This window comes from Chiloscyllium punctatum, chromosome 9 (genome assembly GCF_047496795.1).
Source record: "Chiloscyllium punctatum isolate Juve2018m chromosome 9, sChiPun1.3, whole genome shotgun sequence".
Lineage (NCBI taxonomy): Eukaryota > Metazoa > Chordata > Chondrichthyes > Orectolobiformes > Hemiscylliidae > Chiloscyllium > Chiloscyllium punctatum.
In genome coordinates, this window is record NC_092747.1 from 79,843,205 (window position 1) to 79,852,648 (window position 9,444).

The window sequence follows — 9,444 nt, forward strand, 5'->3', positions numbered from 1 at the left end:
GGAGCACACTAAGAGGAAAATCAGATGAGCAGAAAGAGGGTAAGAGATGGACCTGGCAGATAATATCCAAGATAATCTCAAAAGGTTCTATAGCTATAATAAAAGTTAAAGGTGACTAGGGAGAGAATAGGTCTCCTTAAAGATCAGCATGGCCATCTTTGTGTGGAGCCACAGGAGAAGGGGAAGATTTCTCCACAGTGTTTATCAACTGAAGCTAAGGAAATAAGGAAAAAACTGGGAATGTTTTGGACTGCATAGCTATTACCAGAGAGGTGGTTTGTAGCCTTAAAACACATTAAGGTGGATACATCCACTGTGTCTGATTAAGTCCATCCTTAGAATTTATGGGAGACTAGAAAAAAATTGCAGAAACCCTTGCATAGATTTTTGTTTCATCTTTAGATACTGGTGAAGTTCAAGAAGACTGGAGGGTGGCTAATGTTGTTCCACTCTTTAAGAAAGGTAGCAAAGACAAGCCAGGGAACTACAGGCCAGCAAGCCTGATAGCAGTGGGAGGCAAGATGTTGGAGGGAATATTGAGGGACAGGATCCATCAATATTTGGATTGTCAAGGTCTGTTTAGGGACAGTCAGCATGGATTTGTGCACAGGAAGTCATGTGTGACAAAGCTTTTAGAAAATTTCAAAGAGGTAACCAAGAGGACAGATTAGGGTAAGACAGTGGATGCTATCTATATGGACTTCAGTAAAGTCTTTGGTAAAGTCCCTCACGGCAGGCTAGTCATGAAGGTTAAAACCAACGAGGTAAAAACAATGACTGCAGATGCTGGAAACCAGATTCTGGATTAGTGGTGCTGGAAGAGCACAGCAGTTCAGGCAACATCCAAGTAGCTTCGAAATCGACGTTTTGGGCAAAAGCCCTTCATCAGGAATACAAGATTAGATCACATAGGATCCAGGGAGAGCTAACTAATTAGATTCAAAATTGGCTGGGTGGTAGGAATCAGATGGTTTCTTGGACAGGAGGCTTGTGACTAGTGATGTGTCTCAGGGCCGGTGCTGGGACTTTTGTTATTTATTATTTACATCAATGATCTGGATGTGAGTGTACAAAGCATGACTAGTAGTTGGTGGAACATACAAAATTAGAAGGTATCACTGAGAAAGAGGAAGTTTATTAAAAATATAGAGGGATCTTGATCAGATGGGCAAGTGGGCTGAGGATTGGCAAATGCAATTCAATGTGAGGTGTGGCTCTTTAGAAAGTCAAACCAAGGTAGGATTTACACAGTAAATTGTAAGGTCCTGAAGAGTGATCTCGGAGTTTAAGTACATAGTTCTTTGAAAGTGGTGTCACAGGTAGACAGGGTGGTAGAGAAGGCATGTTACATGCTGGCCTTCATCGGTCGAGGTATTGAGTATAGGAGTTGGAACGTTATATTACAGTTGTTAAAGTCATTGGTGAGGCCGTATTTGGAGTATTGTGTACAGTTTTGGTCACCCTGTTATAGGAAAGACACAGTTAAAACGGAAATAATGCAAAGAAGATTTACGAAGATGTTGCCAGGACTAGTAGGCCTAAGTTATAGGGTGAGGTTGACCAGGATAGGATGTTATTCCTTGGAATGTAGGAGAATGAAGGGTGACCTTATTGAGGTGTATAAAGTCATGAAGGGCATAGATGGGCTGAATGCATTTGGTCTTTTTCCCAGGGATAAGTATTTGAAAACTAGAAGTCATAGGTTTAAGGTGCAAGGGGAAAGATTTAAGAAGGACATGAGGGACAACCGCTTCACCTAGGAGTAGTGGATATATGGAATTTTGCTGCCGGGGAAATTAAGGCAGGTACAATAGCAACATTTTAAAAAACGTTTAGATAGGTATGGGAATGGTTTAGAGGGATATGAACCAAATGTGGGCAATGAGAACTAGCTGAGTGGGCACCATGGTCAGCATAGACTAGTTTGGGCAGAAGGGCCTGTTTCCATGCTGTATTACTCTATGATTCTAGTAAGCCAACTCCTTCACCTCTTTTACTTCCTCTCTATCTCGTCTGAAACAATAAAATGCAGGAATGTTGAGCTGCCAGTCCTCTCCCTCTCTCAATTAAGTCTCTGTGATGACTACAACATGTACTGATCCAGGCTCTAAGCTCATCTCCTGGACCTGTAATATTCCTTGTGTTGAAATAAACACGTACCAGCCCATTGGTTCTATTTACCTGTCTTGGCTTGTGCTTTCTTTCTGATTTACTGGCCCTAACATGTACCTTCCCCTCAATCCCTCGACTTGATGACCAGTTGCTCTGGTTTCCAGTCCCCTGACACTCTAGTTTAAGCCTTCCCATTGGGCAGAGGCTTCCAGTTACAAATATATCCTTCAACAATCACCTTCTGTTTCCTGCAAGGAAGTCAAGTTAGATTAGGTATCTGCGTCTAACTCTTTCTTCTCATTCCTGTCACTTCATTTTTGTTTCCTCTTGGCTCACAACCATATGGATGGAACTTTTTACGGTTTGAGTTATTTTTCTAACATATACATGTGAAACTGCCTGAAGCACACACACACTGTACTCACTGCTCACATTGCAGTCTCCTCTATATTGGAGAGACCAAACATAGACTGCGTGATCACTTTGCCGAACACGTCACCATGTTCTCATCTCAACATTTCTGTATCAGGCCCGAGTGAAGCTCAGTGCAAGCTAGGGAACCAACACCTCACTTCTGCCTCGGCACCTGACAGCCTTCGGGACTCAACACTGAATTTGACAATTTCAGAACATGAAAACCCTGTCCCTTTTTCTCCTTCCCCCCTTCACCCTGAAGTCCTGTTCCTCATGGGGTGCTTCCAGTGCAGCCAACTCATTTTCCAACATTTATTTCTCATTAGCTCCCCACCTAGTTATTGTCTCTCTCCCTCTCTCTTTCTATGTCTCTCTGCATGTCATCAGTAATCTTTTGTTGCCTGTACTTTTTAGCCCTCCACATCTGGACACCATCTTCATGTGCTCTATTCTCTTCCACCTCACATCATGGCCTGTCAACAGCATAAATTCCACTTTTCCCCAGCTATCTTCACTTCTGCTAAAAAGTCACTGGACTTGAAACATTAATTCTATTTTCTCTCTAGAGATGCTACCAGACCTGCTGTGTTTCTCTGGCACTCTTTTTAAATTTCAGGTTTCCAGCATCCACAGTCCTTTGTGTTTATTTGTTGGATCACCAAGCTTATTCCGGGATCACAAGACCATCCTATGATAAGAAATTGGGCAATCTGGACCAAGCACTGTATTCACTAAAATTTCAAAAAAGAAGGGGTGATCAAACTGAAGCTTACAAAATATTTAAAGGAATGGACAGAGTAGATGCAGGCAATACGTTTTCCCTAGTTGGGGAGTCTAGAACAAGGAGGCACAATGTAAAAGTAGGGGGATGTCATTTGGGCCTGAGAACAGAAGAACATAGATTACCAAAGGGTTATTGAGATGTCATATATAAGAAATATTGAAATTTTTGGTCAACCATGACCGGATTGAATAGCAGGGCAGGCACGATGGACTGAATAGGGCAAAAGTGAGGACTGCAGATGCTGGAAACCAGAGTCTAGATTAGATTGGTGCTGGAAAAGCACAGCCAGTCAGGTAGCATCAGAGGAGCAGGAAAATCGACATTTCAGGGAAAAGCCCATCATCAGGAATGAAGGTAGGGAGCCTCCAGGGTAGAGAGATAAATGGGAGGGGGGGCTGAGGCTGGGGAGAAGGTAGCAAAGAGTACCCTAGGTGGATGGGGGCGGGAATAAAGGCGATAGGTCAGAGAGGATGGTGGGAAAAGGTAGCAAAGAGTACAATGGGTGGATGGGGGTAGGGATGAAGTTGATAGTTCAGAGAGGAGGGTGGAGCGGATAGGTGGGAAGAAAGATTGGCAGGAGGGACAGGTCAAGAGGATGGTGCTGAGCTGGAAGGTTGGAACTGGGGTAAGATGGGAGGAGGGGAAATGAGGAAACTGGCAAAGTCCACATTGATGCCCTGGGGTTGAAGTGTTCCGAGGCAGAAGATGAGGCGTTCTTCCTCCATGCGTCGGGTGGTGAGGGAGTGATGGTGGAGGAGGCCCAGGACCTACATGTCCTCGGTAGAGTGGGAGGGGGAGTTGAAATGTTGGGCCACGGGGTGGTGTGGTTGATTGGTGCGGGTGTACTGGAGATGTTTCCAAAAGCACTCTGCGGTAAGGCGTCCAGTCTCCCTAATATAGAGGAGACCACATCGGGAGCAACGGATATTATGCATGACATTGATGGATGTGCAGGTGAAACTTTGATGGATGTGGAAGGCTTTTTTGGGGCATTGGATGGAGGTGATGGGGGAGGTGTGGGCACAGGTTTTGCAATTCCTGCGGTGGCAGGGGAAGGTGCCAGGAGGGGAGGGTGGGTTGTTGAGGGGCGTAGACCTGACCAGGTAGTCACGGAGGGAACAGTCTTTGCAGAAAGTAAAAGGGTTGGGGAGGGAAATATATCCCTGGTGGTGGGGTCTGTTTGGAGGTGGCAAAAATGTCAGTGGATGATGCGGTTTGTGCTATCCAGGAATTCCCCACATATGTTCAAGACACCACCCATGCCCTCCACCTCCTCCAAGACTTTTGTTTCCCTGGCCCCCAATGCCTCATCTTCACCATGGACATCCAATCACTCTACACCTCTATCCGCCATGACCAGGGCCTCCAAGCCCTCCGTTTCTTCCTCTCCTGACATCCCCACCAGTACCCTTCCACTGACACTCTCATTCAATTGGCTGAACTGGTCCTCACCCTTAACAATTTCTCCTTTGAATCCTCCCACTTCCTCCAACCAAAGTGGTAGCCATGGGCACTCGTATGGGCCTCAGCTATGCCTGTCTCTTTGTTGGCTACATAGAACAGTTCATCTTCCATAGTTACACCGGCACTACTCCCACCTCTTCCTCCACTAATTTGATGACTGCATCAGCGCCACCTCGTGCTCCTGCGAGGAGTTTGATCAATTCATCAATTTCACCAACGCATTCCACCCTGACCTTAAATTCACCTGGACTATCTCTGACACCTCCCTCCCCTTCCTGGACCTCTCCATCTCCATCAATGACGATCGACTTGACACTGACATTTTTTACAAACCCACCAACTCCCACAGCTACCTGGATTACATCTCTTCCCACCTTACTTCCTGCAAATATATTATCCTATATTCCCAATTCCTCCACCTCCACTGTATCTGCTTCGAGGAGGACCGTTCTACCACAGAACACACCAGATGACCTCCTTCTATAAGGACCACAATTTCCCTTCACACATGGTTGAAGATACCCTCCAACGCATCTCATCCACATCCTGCACCACCGCCCTCAAACCCCACCCCTCCAACCATAATAAGGACATAACCCCCCTGGTCCTCACCTTCCACCCTACTGACCTTAGCACAAACCGCATCATCCACCGACATTTCTGCCACCTCCAAATATTTCTCTCTCCACCCCGTTATACTTTCCGCAAAGACCATTCCCTCCGTGACTACCTGGTCAGGTCCACACACCCCCAACAACCTCCCCTCCCCTCCTGGCACCTTCCCCTGCCACCGCAGGAATTGCAAAACCTGTGCCCACACCTCCCCCGTCACCTCCATCCAAGGCCCCAAAGGAGCCTTCTACATGCATCAAAGTTACACCTGCACATTCATTAATGTCATTTTGTATCCGTTGCTCCTGATGCGATCTCCTCTACTTTGGGGAGACTGGACGCTTTCTCGCAGAGTGCTTTAGGAAACATCTCTGGGACATCTGCACCAATCAACCCCACTACCCTGTGACCCAACATTTCAACTCCCCATCCCACTCTGCCAAGGACATGTAGGTCCTGGGCCTCCTCCACCGCCGCTCCCTCACCACCCAATGCCTGGAAGAAGAACGCCTCATCTTCTGCCTTGGAACACTTCAACCCCAGGGCATCAATGTGGACTTCACCAGTTTCATAATTTCCCCTCCTCCCACCTTACCCCAGTTCCAACCTTCCAGCTCAGCACCATTCTTATGACCTGTCCTACCTGCCAATCTTCCTTCCCACCTATCCTTTCCACCCTCCTCTCTGACCTATCATCTTTATCCCCACCCCCATCCACCCATTGTACTCTTTGCTCCCTTCTCCCACCCTCCTCTCTGACCTATCACTTTCATCCTCACCCCCAGCCACCTAGTGTACTCTTTGCCACCTTCTCCCCAGCCCCAACCCCCTACCATTTATCTCTTTACCCTGGATGCTCCCTGCCTTCATTCCTGATGAAGGGCTTTTGCTTGATGGACTGAACATCCTACTATTGTTTCTGTATTTCAAGTCCAACTTCACTCTTACGCAGAAGAATTGTCTTCACTTCTGAAGAAGGTCATATTGGAGTAGAAACATTAACTCTCTTGACAGATGTTACCAAATTCATTGTATTTCTCCAGTACTTCCTGTTTCTGTTTCATATTTTCTGCATTTGCAGTGTTTTTTTGCTTTTGATTACTTTTATATGATGGTTTTTATCATGAATAGACCGTAATTCAAAATTAAGGAAGCTTTGCTTCACTTTAGACTTTACGCTTCAGCTCAAAAGGAGCACAAACACCAATATGGAATGGTTAACACAGAACATAAGAAGGTAAATAGGAACATGGGTGAACCTATGGCATGTCAAACCTGCTTTACTATTCAATACGATCATGGCTGATGTTCTTCCTCAATTCACATTCCTGTCTGTTCCTAAATCCCTTGTTTCCCTAAAAGACCAAAATTATCTCCATTGCAGCCTTTTATGTATTCAACAATGGAGTTCCCACAGCTGTCTGCAGTAGAGAGTTCCAAACATTTACAGCCTTCTGAGTGAAGACATTCCTTCTCATTTCCAGTCTCAGTGATTGGATCCTTATCCTGAGACTGTGTCCCTATGTTCTAGATTCCTCAGCCAAGGAAAACAATCTCAGTATCTAAACAGAACACTGAATAAACTGCTGGAAATCTGAAACATAGAGAGAAACTGCTAGAAAAGATTCAATGGGTCTAGCAGCATTTGTGAGCATACAACAGAGTTAATACTTCAGGTCCAGTGATCCTTCAGAACTGTTCTCCAGTTCTGAAGAAGGGTCACTGGAACCAAAATGTTATCTCTGTTTTCTCTGCACCAATGCTGCTTGACTTGCTGAGTTTTTTCCAGGAATTTCTGTTTTGTTGTTGTTAATCTCTGTCTCTACCTTGTCATGCCATCTTGTAATCTTGTTGGAAAAGCATAGCAGTTCAGGCAGCATCCAAGGAGCAGGAGAATCGACATTTTGGATATAAGCCCTTCATCAGGAATTATGCACAAAACTTTGATTCTCCTGCTCCTTGGAAACTACCTGCCCTGCTGTGCTTTTCTAGCACTACATTCTCGACTCTGATCTTCAGCATCTGCAGTCCTCACTTTCTCACCTTGTAATCTTCTTCAGTTAGTCAGAATGGCTACTTTGGTGCTGTATGTCTTATCTCAGTGAGTATATTTCTTTAGAGTCATAGAGATGTACAGCATTGAAACATGATGGTTGGAGATGCTGGTGTTGGACTGAGGTGTACAAAGTTAAAAATCATACAACTCCAACAGGTTTATTTGGAAGCACTAGCTTTCGGAGCGCTGCTCTGTCATCAGATGATTGTGGAGAATAAGATTGTGAGACACAGAATTTACAGCAAAAGTTTACAGAGTGATGTAACTGAAATTATAGTTCAATTCCAGCCTTGGGCGACTGTGTGGAGTTTGCATATTCTCCCCGTCTCTGCGTGGGTTTCCTCTGGAATGTAATTCTGCAAGTACAAATTCACCCCACAAACTTATATGTGTATGTGTGCATGATGGGCGTGTATATGTTGGGGTGTGTGTTGTGAGCGTCGGTGAGAGGGTCTGTGTATGTGTATGTGTGTGACTGTGAGTGTAAAGGGTTTTAAGTCTTTGAGAGGGTGTGTGTGGGAGTGTGTGTGTGTGTGTGTGTGTGTTTATCTATCCGTCTGTGTCTACCTGTGTGTGTCTGTCGACACAGATACCACCATTATGTGTGGGGATACTTCCCAATATGTACGTGGCAGGTACTCATGCGATTCAGCCTACCTTGTCTATCTCATACGCTGCAGGCAAGGATGTCCTGAGACATGGTACATTGGCGAGACCAAACAGAGGCTACAGCAACGGATGAATGAACACCGCAGAACAATCAACAGACAGGAGTGTTCCTTCGCAGTCGGGGAACACTTCAGCAGTCCAGGACATTCAACCTCAGACCTTCGGGTGACCATCCTCCAAGGAGGACTTCGGGACAGGCAAAAACAAAAGGTGACCAAGCAGAGGCTGATAGCCAAGTTTGGTACCCATGGGTATTGCCTCACCGGGACCTTGGGTTCGTGTCACATAACCCCACCTTCCCCCCCCCCCCCACCCCCAACACACACACACAAACACACACACACACACACACACAAGGCACAGCCTCACAGGGAGTTAACACTTTCAATATCTTATCTGGGCCAACATGACACCAACTGTTAAAGTGCACTTGCTGCCTCACAGCGCCAGAGACCCGGGTTCAATTCCCACCTCAGGCGACTTTCTGTGTGGAGATTGCACATTCTCCCCGTGTCTGCGTGGATTTCCTCCAGGTGCTCCGGTTTCCTCCCACAGTCCAAAAATGTGCAGGTCAGGTGAATTGGCCATGCTAAATTGCCCGTGGTGTTAGGAGAAGGGGTAAATGTGGGGGAATGGGTGGGTTGCGCTTCGGTGGGTCGGTGTGGTCTTGTTGGGCCGAAGGGCCTGTTTTCACACTGTAAGTAATCTAATCTAAGTAATCTAATCTAATCTTAACAAATCTTTTTCAATATACGATTTCAGTTACATCACTCTGTAAACTTTTGCTATAAATTCTATGTCTTACAATCTTATTCTCCATAACCATCTGATGAAGGAGCACTGTTCCGAAAGCTAGTGCTTCCAAATAAACCTGTTGAACTAAAACCTGGTGTTGTGTGATGTTTAGCATGGAAACAGACCCTTCGGTCCAACTCATCCACACTGACCAGATATCCTAACCTAATCTAGTCCCATTTGCCACCACTTGGCCCATATACCTCTAAACGCTCCCTATTCATATACCCATCCAAATGCTTTTTGAATGTTTTAATTGTACCAGCGTCCAGCACTTCCTCTGGCAGCTCATTCCATACACACACCACCCTTTACGTGAAAAAGTTGCCCCTTAGGTCCCTTCTAAATTTTTCCCCTTTCACCCTAAACCTATGCCCTCCAGTTCTGGACTCTCCACCCCAAGGAAAACACCTTGTCTATTTACCCTATGCATGCCCCTCATGATTTTATAAACCTCTATAAGGTCACCCCTCAGCCTCTGACACTCCAGTGAAAACAGTCCCAGTGTATTCAGCATCTCCCATAGCTCAAATCCTCC

At 45.8% G+C, this 9,444-nt stretch overlaps 1 long non-coding RNA gene across 1 annotated transcript in view; it reads left to right on the top strand.

Annotated features, from left to right (window-relative positions):
- Positions 1–8,979, top strand: part of LOC140481528 (uncharacterized) — a 70,040-nt gene extending 61,061 nt beyond the window's left edge. The window contains exon 3 of the long non-coding RNA XR_011961547.1: positions 8,123–8,979. This is a non-coding gene — a long non-coding RNA (uncharacterized lncRNA). The remainder of the gene's footprint in view (positions 1–8,122) is intronic.
- The last annotated feature ends 465 nt before the right edge of the window (positions 8,980–9,444 follow it).